Source organism: Lipotes vexillifer, unplaced genomic scaffold (genome assembly GCF_000442215.2).
Source record: "Lipotes vexillifer unplaced genomic scaffold, Lipotes_vexillifer_v1.1 scaffold231, whole genome shotgun sequence".
Lineage (NCBI taxonomy): Eukaryota > Metazoa > Chordata > Mammalia > Artiodactyla > Lipotidae > Lipotes > Lipotes vexillifer.
This window is the reverse complement of record NW_006791822.1, coordinates 1,425,958-1,441,608: the sequence shown is the minus strand read 5'-3', so window position 1 is coordinate 1,441,608 and position 15,651 is coordinate 1,425,958. Positions and strand designations below refer to the sequence as shown.

At 37.3% G+C, this 15,651-nt stretch overlaps 1 pseudogene; it reads right to left on the bottom strand.

The window, feature by feature from the left end:
- Window positions 1-1,211: 1,211 nt before the first annotated feature.
- The window catches only part of LOC103080800 (NADH dehydrogenase [ubiquinone] 1 subunit C1, mitochondrial pseudogene), a 14,761-nt pseudogene continuing 321 nt past the window's right edge, over window positions 1,212-15,651 (bottom strand).

Below are 15,651 nucleotides of genomic sequence, written 5' to 3'. Positions count from 1 at the left end.
CCACAGGCAGGTCTGGGAGCCCATAAGCATCTTAAATCAAGAGAGCCACCACTGAGATTCAGCTGCAACTCACGCATGCGTTATTTAAACGCGCGTAGATTGAATGGCTTATCTGGCCCCAAATACATCACTGAAATAATTGGAAGCAGAAGGAGCTTTTGTACACTGTCCTTCTTTCTTTGATCACTGGACTCATCTCTTCAATGAACAGGTTTCACCCAAAAAACTGATACGTGGTTTGGAACTACTGTGGAATAAGCTCAGATTGGTGAACCCACAACACTGTTGGTTCCGAAAATAAAATTGTGCAGAGGCACTGAATAAGTATCACAGGAAAACATTGCCAAGTCTTATTAGGAATACTGTTGGAAGTAGCTGTGATGGGAGGGTGGAGCCCAGTTCCTTTAAGAGGAAGGTTGGGACTATTGAGTTCGCTCTTAGCTCCTCTCATTAAAAGGGACTTAAATGAAGACTCCTGACTGTGAAGGGGAGGCCAGCCAGGCTGGGTGAAGGAGGAGGCTTCTGCTAACAAGCCTGGTATGGGGCCTTACACAGAAAATCAGAACAATTGACATCTTTTGTTGTTTCTATGCGGACTGATGTGTGGGAGAGAAGGCCCTGTTGGGTTAGTTAGGGATATCCTTTTTGAGGGCGCCCTGGAAAAGGAGCCAGATGGTGAAATAAAGACTAGCTGAGATCAATGTGACAGAGCCTTTGCAGCACCTTTAGTTATGGCTCTGTTATACTGGGAAAAAACAGTTGTTCCCCTTCTAGTTACATGCTTTGCTTGTGTGGTGTGAGTGTCTTGAATGTGCCTCTATAAATGCAAGACACCAAGACCAATATAGAGTGTTGTTTTAAACTGTACACACAAAGGCTCCTCAATTAGACCTCTTCCCATGGTGTAAGTATTTTGATGGTTGCCATTTTGCACTCTGCCCATGGGGTAGAGCCAGGTAACCGTAAATCCCAGATGGGCTGATCAGCAAAGACTCACTCTAACGCACTTCGGTCAAGCAGCTCATGTTCTTTTAAGCACTTCGTCTTTTTTTTAATACAGAAGTATTTTTTAATTTAATTATGTGAAACACAAAATGCTGACTTGACATATATTCTCATGTAACTCCTTCTCTCACGTTTACAGCTCAACAGATTGGTGAATCCAGAGGAACTGCTATAAACACTATATATTGTATCAGTATTTCAAAAGTTTACTCCAACCCATTTCTTCTTTTATACTCTAAAACATCTTCATTATGCTGTTGGATGAGATAGATCCACAAGCAAATGGAGGTGCCCAACCTTCAGCCAGTCAGGTCTGCCAAGTGGCGATTCCCGAACGTAGAACTTTGACCACGCTGAAAAGCCGCTCGGGAGCCTGGCCGGGGCCAGCAGCTTGCACAAAGGGTGCAACAAGGCGGACGGCGCCGTCTTGTCGGGCTGGGCTCCGCCTCCTCCAGCCCCACCGTTCCGGGGGGGGCTCACCAGCCCGAGAGGCTTTTTTTCCCCCCCCGCCGGGGGGGGGGGGGGGGGGGGGGGGTCGGCGTCCGGCCGAGCGCCCCCTAGCGGGTGGAGGTGCGGACCTGCGGGCGCTAACCCCCTCTTTGAAGCACTTCTGACACGCTCAGCACCCTTATGTCCTCAGCGCTTGTGAGTATTTGGGCTTTCCCAGCAAGGAGGATGACCTGGTCCCTACAGTTTATTCCCTACTGCTTGGCCTTCAGACAGTGTGCTCACCGTAAATGAATTCAAGGAAAATATCGGATTCAAGATCAGATTCAAAGTTAAGTGGAATTTGATTTGATAAGGAAATATATTTACCTCTTAGATTCATATGCATTAGAGCAAATTAAAATTAACTTTAATATTACTAATATTAATAATAATGTTCAACACTACCATGTTTAATGCCATGGTGGTAATGTAGTTACTGAGGCTTTGCTGAAACATGACAACTGCTAATAACTGCTGCTTTTTGAATGCCTACTATGTGCCAGGGGATTTATGTACATTATTAGTCTTCCAAAAACTCTGTCAGATGTGTAAACCTTGTAATTAAGATATAGGGACTCTGGCAAAAAAAAAAAAAGAAAAAAATAGCCCACTTACTACTTGCTTAAGATTGCCCAAGTAGTAAGTGGGAGAGATGGGCTCAAACTTAGGTCTGTCTGACTCCAAATCCCATGAGTTTCCACAACAAGGTGTTATTATATTGGTTTTTTTCTCTAAGAAGAAGGAAAATTATTTTAATATATTTGGAAACAATATTATCTTTTTATTTTAAGATTTTGCAAGGCAGAATAGGAACATAATCTATCATAAAAGTGCGTTTGGTATCGCAAACTCCAGGAAAATAATGGACGCCTTTCTAAAGGATGCAGCAATTCTCCCCCACTGATTTCGCATAGCATTCATCTACAGAATTTAACGTTTTCTAGATTCCTGGAGGAAAAATTCCTCCTTACATGATAAAATTTAAGGCATATTCATAACCAAAAATTCCTCTAAGCAGAATTGAATTTTAAAACTTCCAGCAAAAAGAGACTGACAATCAGAAGAAAGTAAATAAAGATACTTTCTGCATCTTCTACATTAATTGACACTCATTTTAAAATATACTAATTAGTTGATGGACAGTGAACTAAGGAATTTTCACCTTCTAGTAAATTATGTGAAATAGTGGCACCTACAGACAATGTACGATATTGCAGTCCAGCATCATTAGAAACAAATTCTAAAGACTTTAATGTAGGAAGAAACTGCTTTATCAGGTTTTAATTTGTATTTATTTATTTTAAAATTTATTTATTTTTAATTTTTTAAAATTTTTGGCTGCGTTGGGTCTTTGTTGCTGTGTGCGGGCTTTCTCTGGTTGCAGCGAGGGGGGCTACTCTTCATTGTGGTGTGCAGCTTTCTCATTGCAGTGGCTTCTCTTGTGGCGGAGCATGGGCTCTAGGCACGCAGGCTTCAGTAGTTGTGGCATGCGGGCTCAGTTGTTGTGGCACGCAAGCTCTAGAGCACAGGCTCAGTAGTTGCGGCAGACAGCCTTACTTACTCTGTGGCATGTGCGATCTTCCTCAGCTAGGACTTGAACCCATGTCCCCTGCATTGGCAGGCGGATTCTTAACCACTGTGCCACCAGGGAAGCCCCTGTTTTGTCAGGTTTTTAAAATTACGGAATGCATCTTCCTGGAAGAATACACTATGTCTGGAGTATAAGTAGTTACAGAATATGCATGGCACATCTTTCTGACATCTCAATTTTATTCGACATTTATATACGAAAATAAATGTTTATTGTGACTTAGATGGCACCATTAGCCTGAATTTTTTTTTTTATCTATGATGGAAATCTTCCAAAAGTGTCTCTGTTTCAAACACATTCATTTTCGTCTTTCTATTAGAGGTTCTTCAGTGGAAAACTTTTAGAAATATTGGATCTAGCTCATTCCCTTTGTTTGAAAGATGAGAAAAGTCATGTTCCAGCTTGTGTCTAGGCTCAGAGAAAAGTTCAGGGAAGACAGACTTACAGACTCTTATTCTTCATTCTTTCCATCTGAATTTATCACAGGTCCCCATTTGTATGGTAGATACTCAATCAAAATAGAAAAAAGTGTTCAATTTGGGTAATCACAAACACGTGGTCAGAAGAATTTGGGGAACGTGAGAAGTTCTATAACCTCGGAATCACTGAAAATTGGTAGCAATGCTACAATAAAAATCTCCCATGGGAGAAATTCTGCAAGTTCTCAAAGGACTGTGAGTGACGTCTAGCAATTCCAACAGCAAGCATGTCTTCTCTTTTTGCTGGAAGTTTTAAAATCCAATTTTGCTTAGAGGAATTTTTGGTTATGAATATGCCTTTAATTTTGTCATGTAAGACAGCAATTAAATCACCAGCATTAGCTTTATAGCACAGTTAACATTCTGAAACACATCTATTCCATATAATGAAAGATACTCAAATTTAGGCCAAATTTTTAAGTTCAAAGAATAGCTTTAAAATAAGACTGCCAATGAGTCTGTTTATTGTTTGATTTGCGGCTAGTTAGTTATCCAGATTTTTGGGGCCATACATGTCTTTGTGTTCTACTTTGCTTCATCAGAAAGCAAAAGGACTTAGATGTGGCCTAACAGTAGACAGATAACTTCAAAATTTCCAAATGATTCTTCAAAATGAAATCATAGACTGAGGTTGGCAAAAATAAGAACTGAAAATATGTAAGGATCATTACTACAGCAAATAGCCAAGCCAGGCTCAAATGGGTGCAAATTAGCTGTTACCATGTTGCTGAAGAGGCACGCATTTGGCTTTTAGTCAAAGCGACGTGGTCAACGTGGAAACATTATTGTTGCACATAACAAGTGTTTCAGATGTAGGGAGCCTCCAGGGTTTGTTAATTCAGCAACTTAAGAAAGCCGTTAAATACCCAGAATTATTCTTTTTCTTCTATCAGCCTTGCCATCTGGGATAAGCCCTTTCATGCTCGCAAAATGATTCTATCTGCAAACTTTACATCCTCACACATCAATGTCCAGAGGAAAAACAAACTCAAGAGCCCTCTCTCACATGTCTTTCTTAAGAGCTTAGAATCTTTCTCCAGGAGTTATTCCAACAGATTTCCATTCATGCCTTATTAGATTTGGATCAGGTATCTCTTTCCAGCTCAATCTCAAAATGGAAAGGGAAATTGAACTACTGTGTTATGATCGGTTGAAGGCAATCAGGATTCTTGGGGCTGTGACTGGGGCAGGACTAATCTTTCCTGAGCCCTAATACCTGCATCAAATATGGGTTCTACAGAAGGAAAAAGGGCTCTTGGCAAAAAACCAAGTGTCTCCTACACGGTACATCATAAAGCAACAGAAATTAACATCCCCAAGGATCGATGGGGAGAAACTTTTAGCATGGAAGGTACCTTGATATAAAAGAGAATGTATAGGGACTTTCCTGGTGGCTCAGTGGTTAAGAATCTGCCTGCCAATGCAGGAGACATGGGTTCGAGCCCTGGTCTGGGAATATCCCATATGCCATGGAACAACTAAGCCCGTGTGCCACAACTACTGAGCCTGTGCTCTAGAGCCCATGAGCCACAACTACTGAGCCCGCGTGCTGCAACTACTGAAGCCCCTGCACCTAGAGCCCGAGCTCCACAACAAGAGAAGCCACCGCAGTGAGAAGCCCACACACTGCAAGGAAGAGTAGCAGTGGCAACTAGGGAAAGCCCGTGCAACAGCAACGAAGACCCAACGCAGCCAAAAAATAAATTAATTAAAAAAAATAGAATGTATAAGTGAAAGATATGCTTAGAGGACTTAAAGAAAGGAAAACACATTAGGTCAGTGTTTCCATCTATCCCTTCTGCTATCTGGGAATTTTATCTCTGACTCCTAATCACCAAAGGCAAAGGCAGACTAACATCTTAAGGCTACTTTTCTCAGCTAGTATGTATACAAAGTACAAGAAGGATAATGACTTGTCTTGCAAAATACTGGGACAGCAAAAGGGTTTTGGTCCAGCTGCCTCTTTCCCCAGCACAACTCCATGGGTTCTTTGTGCTTAACACACACACACACAAATTCATAGAGGCTGTTTCTAGCATTGCTGTGTGCCTGATCTTGGGTTGTGGCATCCTGTGGGAGAAGGGGCACAGGAGATGAAAAGGAAGGTGTTTGTTCTCAGGAAGAATTGTGAGCTCTTTGGGTTCTATGAATTCAATGTAAGGGTCCTGTCAAACAATGTAGATTATGTAGATAATATAATGGAAGTTTATGTTGATAATTTCATTTACAGTACATATTCTTATCATGTTCTACATTATGGTTACAAGGTAGATTATAGGATTTTTTTCCTCAAACAAGATTGAAAAGGTCAAAGCGATGTTATTTTAGTAGATCTCTAAGCCAGAATCACGTAACAGTATTATTTGAAGAAGAATTCTTAACCTTCTCTGTGGAAACTTGAAAAACATTAAAGAAAGGCAAACCTCAAGACTTTCTACTAAAAAAAACTGGTTATAAACATTTTTTAGCATAAAAGAAAATTGTACTTGGATATCCTATCTAATAGTGATTAATGTCCTAAAATTATATTTAGCTAAACCATATTTAGCTGTACTAAAGAAAGCTCAGGCTCCTTTCAGATCTAATATGATTCCAAGAATTCTCAGATTTTATGTATTACTTAACGTTGTTGATCTTTTTGTTACTGAGTATTTAAAAACTATACAGATTCATTAATTTAACAACTATTTATTCAGTAACTCATACACGCCAGGCACTGTTCTGAGTGCTTGGGATACATTTGTGAACAAAAGTAGACAAAAGATTGAAGCCCTTTTGAGCTAATATTCTAGTGAGGAAAAAAGAGACCATGAATGATAAACATAACAGATTAATAGATATACTATGATAGAAGGTAATAAGTGCAATGGGGGAATACAGAGCAGGGTGAGAAAATCTAGAGCATAAGAGACGTTGCCTCTTTTTTTATGTTTTTTTAAAAATTAATCTTTATTGGAGTATAGTTGCTTTACAATGTTGCGTTAACTTCTACTGCACAGCAGACGTTGCCTTTTTAAATGAGGTGGATAGGGTAGACCTCATGGTGAAAGATGTATGTATATCTTATAAAGTTGTATGTGTATATATAATATAATATATATTTACATGAGTACATAAATACAAGCTACATTAAAATTAAATATTAACTCTATGTATGTCTCTACACTGAAAGTCTATTAATATATTTCCCACTAATTTAAAATTTGCGATTAATTCAAACACTACGTTGGTTAAAAATTTATCTTCGTGTTTTCCATGAAGAGCTTCTAATAGCATAAAATGACTTCAAAGAATGTTTTTATAATATTTTTTGTTTTTCTTGATTCTAAAAGCTTGCTTATTTTAGGAAATTCAGAATATTAAAAAGAAAGAAAATAAAAATCACCCATAATCCCACTGCTCATAGATAACTACTAGTATTTTAGAAAAATTCCTCCCTTTCTTCATACCTGCCCTTCTTCCTCTTTCCTCCCTCCCTCTCCCCTTCCTCCGTCACTTCCTTCTTTCCAATCTTCCTTTTATCCACCTAGATAGAATTAAAAATAATTATATAAATGGATAGGTTTTTTTTTTTTTTTTTTTTAATTGAGGCTATACATAGGTCTTCAAGCTCTTATCTGAAAACTCTGGAACTAAAATGTGCTTGAGAATTGAGAAATGATTGGGTATAAAAAGGTAATTTTATATAAACTGTATATTACGTAATATCCCTAGTGTGGTCTGGGGCTGGACCCTGCAATCAAGTACATTAATAGTGAAATGTTTGTTCATAATACATGAGATTAATAAAGACTATAAACAGCCTCATATGAGTTACGGTCATATTTTGCTATTAATTGACTCACAGTTCATCACAAATAGTCTCTTGTTTTTCTGAGCTTATTAGATTTTAGAATTGCAGATAATGAATTGTGAACCTAAGCACATTTTTTTAAATGGTGTCATTTCTTAAAGTTATATTTTAGAAGAAATTTAAAAAATTAAAAGAAAAAGAATTTTTTTAAAAGTTATGTTAACATTCTATCATGTTAAGGTTTTGTGAACGATTTTGATAGTGACAAAATAGCTTACATATTAAAAATTTATTAAATATATTTTAAGCATGTTAGCCAATTGTTCACCATATTTGATGTGTATGTTTTTCAGTTTATGTTTACCTATTTATGTTGTTTTTAAAAATATTTACAGATATTACATGTATCAATAAATACCACATATGATATTTGTGGTGTCATCATACTCATGGCTGCATGGCTGCAGACCAAATCTGTAGATTCTTTTTTGTTTGTTTCACTTTAATGAAGTGAATAGTGTTGCACATTCTATGGGTCTGGACAAAAGTATGATGACATATATCAATCATAATGTCAAAGTATTTTCACTGCTCATAAAAACTTCTGTAATCTCTATTCCTCTCCCCTCTGCCCCCAAACTACTGACAACCACTGATCTTTTTATTGTTTCCACAGTTTTACCTTTTCCAGAATGGCATATAGAATCTATTTTTCTTTTTTTCCTCCTTGAAAAGAGAGCTTCAAAGCCTTTATGTCTATAAGACCACACATGGCCCACCCATGTGTGGACTGGACAGGCTCTAGGTGGCAAACTCCCCCACTAAATACTGTAGCTTTTCTTCCAATATTGAGCCCTGTCCCACTGGTCCTGCCCAGCAGCCACGTGGAGGACGTGTGTTGGGTATTTGTTGGGTATTTTGTGCCCCTTGTCACAATGAGCCCAGATTCCTGTCAAGTGTGTTGTAAACAGACGAGCCATTTCTTCACGCTCCCTACTCTGAGCACATCCCTATAAGATGTTTTCAGTTATGTCTTTCTTTTAAGATTTTATATTTTCCTTTTTACATCTCAATCCATCTAGAATAAACTCTTCAGCTACAATGTAACTTCTAAACAAAACCATTTAAAAGATACATTATAGCTATATAGATATTATAGATATATAGTTATTGTAGATATATAAACATGAGCATTTGCACATGGTATAAGATTTTGGCAGGTACTTTCTGAGGATCCTCTCTGACTTTTGGGAGCCATCTGGCTCAGAGAGCTGCTCTCAACCACGTGGAAGGTTTAGGATTAGAGCCCTGACCCTGTCAGTAAGGACCACGTGGTCCAACACTGCAGGTGCTGGGTCAGTATGAGGAAGGTTCTTAGTCAAGAATTATCTTCAAAAAATCAAAGACAGTGATTTCCAAGTGGATGAAAAAGTGAAGAAAGAAGAGCAGCTTTTTTCTTAAGAAAGTTAGTGAAGAGTGGAAAAAGAAAACCCAGTGATTTCAGTGAATGCCAGTATAGCAGAAGAGAGGCAGCCCCTTTCTGTGCGAGCTAACAGGATGCTAGTCAAGAACACTGAGAAATGTCTTAGACCATGAACTGCGTGCGAAGATTCAGAAACTCCAAAAAAGAACTTGATGATTCTTATTCCATAAAGAGCCATAACAGATGGCCTTTCTCAGAAAAGTCTTCTCTGCTGGCCTGGTTGATAATCGTAATGTAGTTTTGTAGTGGCTGCTAATTTACCAAAGATGACCTCAATGCTTTAGACATTGACACTTACGTATAAAGGAACTTCTGGCTGTTATGTTCCTGTGGTTCCCAGTGAAGCGAAGCTGATTGGTTTTGCTCCTGGAGTGTCAGATGATGGATGTTCTTTGATTTCATCCTTTCTCCATTACACTAATAAACCCTCAGCCTTTCCTCTTTCTGTCAACTGCCTCCGTCCCCTTGCAAAAGCTTAGCAATATCAGAAGATTGTGATGAGGTCAATTTAGATGAGAATGGGAGAATAATTTTTTAAAGCTTACCACACTCTGAGTTCTGCTTCTTATTCTAGCAATCTTCAATCCAAGAACATGTAAATGCCACACTGGCATGACCGTTGCTAACTTTTACAAGCTTCAATGTAACATCCTTAGCAATCAATTTGGACTTCCCTTATGAAGAATTTGAAATGCACTCAGGTGGTAAAAAAACTTTCAGAAAGTTATCAGAAGAAAAAAATTTTTATCAGAAGTTTAGTTTTTCTTTTATTGTTAATTTTTTCTTGGATTATTGTCCATCAGAATATTTAATTCTGTATTATATATATAAATATATATATATAAGATTTAACATATATATCATATATAAATTGTTTTTACATATTATCTATAAAGGGAAAACATCTGGCATATACGTTTCTTGCCATTAATTTCCTTTTTAACCTAAACAAATAGCTTCAGGAGTATCTTTGGAGTATCTGTACTTCCAGTTTTTGAAATAATCTAATTAGGAGCTAGGAGGCATATTCTATTGAAACTAATCGACAATGTGATTGTCTTTTGGGAATTGGAGTTGTCTTGCAGACATGAACATCAAGAGTGTGCCTGAAGCTGGAATATTGCCGGATCTCCAAAATGGCTCTACATAAAGTGACATATGTAAGTTCAGCTCACAAACTAGGCTATAACATAAAAAGTCCTTATTCTGCAAATTACTAACCCCATATCCACACCTGCGATTTAGCTTCTCCTTGAGTGATATGATTTGTTTTTCTAAAGAAGGTAAATGTGAAAACTGGAATCTGAGTTTAACTTGAAATTCCTCAGAACTCAAGATAGAATAAAAATTATGAAAAGAATTTTGTGTAATAGCCAAAATGAAAAATGCTCTTAGGTTTTAAAAGTAAACACTTCTGGGCTTCCCTGGTGGCGCAGTGGTTGAGAGTCTGCCTGCCAATGCAGACGACGCGGGTTCGAGCCCTGGTCTGGGAAGATCCCGCATGCCATGGAGCGACTGGGCCCGTGAGCCACAATTACTGAGCCTGCGCGTCTGGAGCCTGTGCTCCGCAACAACAGAGGCCGCGATAGTGAGAGGCCTGCGCACCGCGATGAAGAGTGACCCCCACTTGCCACAACTAGAGAAAAGCCCATGCACAGAAATGAAGACCCAACACAGCCATAAATAAATAAATAAATAAATACATTGTGGGAAAAAAAAAAAAAAAAAAAAAAAAAAAGTAAACACTTCTGGCTCATGTAGCCCTTGGCTTTGAACTGTGGCCTATATATAATGAAACTAATAACTTTCAGATTTTTAAACAGAAAGATAAACTCTCAGGGAGGCGGGCTCTTTGCATGGTACCATTGCTACATTCTAACTAACCCTAGATATGGGAGCACTTTAATGTACTTTTTAAAATGCAAATATATACTACTAAGAAATAAGGTATTTATAATCACTTTACCATAAATTAAGACATTATAAAGCCATTTATATAAAATGTAATATAATTTAATTTTTGCATATTACTTATACAAGGATACCCCTGAAAGATGACTGAAAAGATAAATGAAAAATGAAAGTATAATGCAAAAAAAATGACAAGTGTTGCTCCATTATCTCCTTGTATGTCAAGTTGTCCAGCATTGGTTGGTATTCCCTCTACAGTTCCTTTGTAGACCAACTGATTTTTTTAGTTTAGAAACTTGTATGAGAATTTTTTAAAGTTTATGACTATTATTTTTGTAATACAAATAGTTTTTTCAGAGTGTGTGTGTATAATCTTTATTTTAGTTCATTCTGTCTGGATCAAGATGAGCTCTTTTAATTTGCATGCTTTGATCCATTTTCAGTTGCTTTCAAATTGAACATCGTTATCACTCCTTGTTGGGTGTTCCTGGAGCTTACATCTTGATTGGTCTGCCCCTCTGTCTATCACCATAGACTTGGAACATTCCACCCATTCTTCCCATCATCTGCAGCTGTGTCTTCCTCCACTGGGTCTATACCACCCACCCTATGGGTGTGCTGTGCTTCCTTTCCTGTACTTCTAGCCTGTCCCAGCCACTGAAGCTAACCCTATGTCTTTGAGTGGTATGTGATAGGATAACCCTTTCTGTGTTTGAGCCACTCTTTTAATAAGCATAATACATCTAAACTTAACAGAGAATAATCACTTTTTATGCTTTTGTCTTGCAGAGATAATCTTTGGATGGCATCTGATTTTTGTGTTAATTCTATTTATGGTATCTTTATCAACATGACTTAAATTCTCCACAAGTTGGGACAGTTCACAGAGTGAGTTTCGTAACTTGCAATTTCACATGAAAAGATCTGAGAACTCCTACAGTAAAAGCTGGGTTGGACAAAGCATTTCTTACATTTATGAGGAAATCCTTTCCTGCACAGCTCCTATTTTTCCTCCTATCAAGCACATTTTGGGAAATGTTACCCAAGAGAAATTTCTTTAACCGTCACAGTAAGCAAAGGGAGCTAACATATGGTGAAAACCACCCAACTGCCAAACATCACATATTTGATATCATTTAACTTTTTACAAAAATCTGAGATTGTTTTCTTGTCATTTTTCAGTTATGAGAACTGAGGTTTATTAATATCAGGCACACTTGCTCACATTCATACCTGTGCAATCTGGGCCAGAATCTGTACCTGACTCCAAATCCCGTGCTCTTTCTACAAAATTTTCTACAAAACTTACTCATTCATTACATTCTCTTAAATTATCTCAACTATTCCTATTGGGAAAAAAACTATTTTTACCTGATGATTTTTTTCATTTTACTGGAAAGCAATCAGTGGAGGGTGAAGGCAATAGATGCTAAATAATTTGGTAATGAAGCAAGAATTAATGTCTAAAGGTAAATTAAAAGTTTGCTAAACACTGTTAGTGGTAATTTCTTTTGAAAAACATATGACAAACTGGAAAAAAATAAATTTATGAATATAAATATAAATTTATGTCAGAAACATTGGCCTACCACTTCCTTATATTTAAAAAATTCATTTTAACTTTGTTTGTAAAGTTTCTTAGTGACTCATCTATGTCCTGGGATTAACTTTAATGTTTTATGGGAAAGATAGATTTCTGCCATACTTGAACTAGGAGTAATAATAAATTAAAGAAAAAATAAATTAAAGGCTAGTTATTCTTTTGGGGAAAATGGATCTACATTTTGCTAATTAATGAAATAATACATTTTGATAAAAAAACTTACAAAGTTTTGCTAGAATATTTGAATATTATAATAGTTCGCTCACTTTAAATTGCCAAATTTTGACTGATTGCCTCCTGTGATTTATAGAAGGAAGATAATACTTCTACAGACATTGAAAGACCGAGGAATAGGTTGGAAGTTGAAAGGAGATTCAATCTCCCCTGGCTTCAATGCATTCTCCCCACAGCTGCTAGAATACTTTTCCTTAGACATTAGAAAGAACAGGAACTGCCTCTCTTTGGTATCACCCACGCATCATGCCACACAAGGTACAGTTTTATGCAAATAAAAGAAATTTCCAATAAAATGACAATGACAAATAATAATCCAAAATAGATAACTGATCAAGATGAGAGTTAGGACATACGTAGAATTGGCCAAATGTGCAAAAAATGTATTGGTTTACAAGAAATTTTTAAGCCATCAGGAATTTTACCTTAACTTCTTATTGAGGAGCTGCTCTGTATTTGAATTCACATTTTGCTGCAGAATAATCTGAAGTTTATAATGCTAGAGTTTAACTTTGCTGGAAAGTAACACCACCATCTCACTGATTTTTAAAGCAGAACTCATTTGGTATAGTTCTTTCACAAAGGAATTCTATTACCTATGATTTATTTATTAACAATGTATTAAAATGTAGATCATCAGTTATATGCAAGTAGGCACTTCATTGAAAGAAATAAGGAAATTAGACATGGGCTTTGGTGGTTTTATTTCACTGGAACTTTTCCCAAAGTTGCTTCATGAAAATATTTTCTTAAGGAGCTTTGTCAGGTTTTGGAGGAAATTCAAATGAATAATTGTATTTTATTTTTATTATGAAGTTTTCCACTTTAAAATATATTTGAGTTTACTGTGCAGTGATCCAAGGTAATATTTTGTCAGACTTGCAAGGATAGCATTTGAATTGTTTAACTCATCTGATTATATTGGATCTGATTATATTATTATAAAGCTACCGCCAGTCCTACTTTCCATTTTCAGAGATATAATAAAGAAAAATATATGTATATTGTATGTGTACATATATTCTTCACAAGACCCTTGACCTAAACTCTGAGCTTTAACTCCCGCATTTGTGATTAAGATTCATTTGTTTCAAACTAGAGAAACTAACTCTGACTGACTTAAACAACTGATTGGAGAGATACTGGGTTACTCACATGAGTAAGAGGGAAGTTGTAGAACATCGTCAATCTTAAGGGGCCAAGGTAGCAACCACTGTCCCCTCAAGGCACTCTGTTGCCTTGAAGTTCAAATTCCAGCAAGGGAAAGTCCAACCGGCCTGGTTTGGATCACATGGTTGTCCCTTGCCTAGGAGAGGACAGGACACTTTAGATCAAACTAGGTCCAGTGGGGAAAAAGATAATTTTCCTAAAGGATATTAAGGTGCTATTCCGAAAAGAAGATGGAATGGATGTTTGGAAATCAAGAAAACAACAGTCTCTCAAATGCGTTTAATAAAGTATTATGCTAGAGTAAATTTCCTCAGAGAACCAGGAAATCTTATGTGTATTTTTTACCATTCTTTTGAGTATGCATGTGCAAAGATATATAAGGAATAATATTGCCTAGTAATTGACCTTAAAGCATATAATTGAGAAGAGGTATTGAGCTATGTCTAAGACTGAGTTAATTGGAAGTATCCCATTTTATAAATGAGGTAGTTACCATATATGTAACCCAAGTTTTAACTCCGAGCTCGTATAGATAGAGAAATTCGTTACAGCATTTAGAAAACTGGTGATTTTATTCACATATATCTGTTGGGAGAGAATCCTCCTTGGGAATATCCCATTTCTTTACATCTCGCAAGCAGAGACACTGATTGCCTTAGTTCTGGATTATCTTTTCAAAAATATTTTTCAGGGGCTTCCCTGGTGGCTCAGTGGTTAAGAATCCTCTTGCCAATGCAGGGAACACGGGTTTGAGCCCTGGTCCAGGAAGATCCCACGTGCTGCGGAGCAACTAAGCCTGTGTGCCACAGCTACTGAGCCTGCACTCTAGAGCCCACGAGCCACAACTACTGAGCTCGTGTGCCACAACTACTGAAGCCCACGCACCTAGAGCGCCGTGCTCTGCAACAAGAGAAGCCACCGCAATGAGAAGCCCGTGCACCGCAATGAAGAGTAGCCCCAGCTCGCGGCAACTAGAGAAAGCCCGCACGCGGCAACAAAGACCCAACACAGCCAAAAATTTTTTTTAAATAAATAAATTAAAATAAGAAAAAAAAAGATCAGTAGGCAAGAATAAAATCTTGATCTTTATCTTGTGACAAAGACCACACCAAAAAAAAAAAAAAAAAAAAAAAAATATATATATATATATATATTTTTTTTTTTTCAGAAGATAGAGGAAGTATCTCCTTCTGGAGTAGGTGGCAGACAGGTTTGCTGCCCAATATAATAAAGATAATGTCTCTTTCCAAAGCAACAGTCGGGCAGGATTACTGCCCATCATAAAAGGCTTGGGTTCTCTAAATTTAGGGTTCCTTTCCTTTAGTGTGGCCACTGCATGTGTAGGTGTCAGCTGGCCCTCTTCACTTTGCCCTGTGGGAATCAGGCTCAGATAATGGGCACAAGGAAATGCTGATACTGTGGCTACTGCTATTGCTGGGAGTAATGAAGTCTTCTGTCTCTGATCCAGGAATCTTGTGTCTTCTGCTAGCATTCCTGACACTATGGCAGCTGACTTATTTCAGACTTTTACAGTTCTTGACAATAGCAGCCTTTATCAACATTGACATTTTTCTTTATAGATATTGAAACCAAGGAATTTATTGAGTCCCTACCATGTACCAGCCACTGTGTTAACCTCTTCATATACATAATTTAATCCTTAAATAATCCCATAAATTGATAACTATTTTCTTCATTTTGTGCCTTAGCACTTAGAGAATTAATTAGAATTCATTTCAGAGACAGCCTTGCCACTTGTCTGTCTGTTTGTTTTGGTGACACAATACATTAATACTCTTGAGTAGAGGGTAATACCTCAAGGACACATTTGAAAAATAAATGACTGTCATTATATTTATGACAAAGGGGTAAATGTTTGTTGCTACTGAAAGA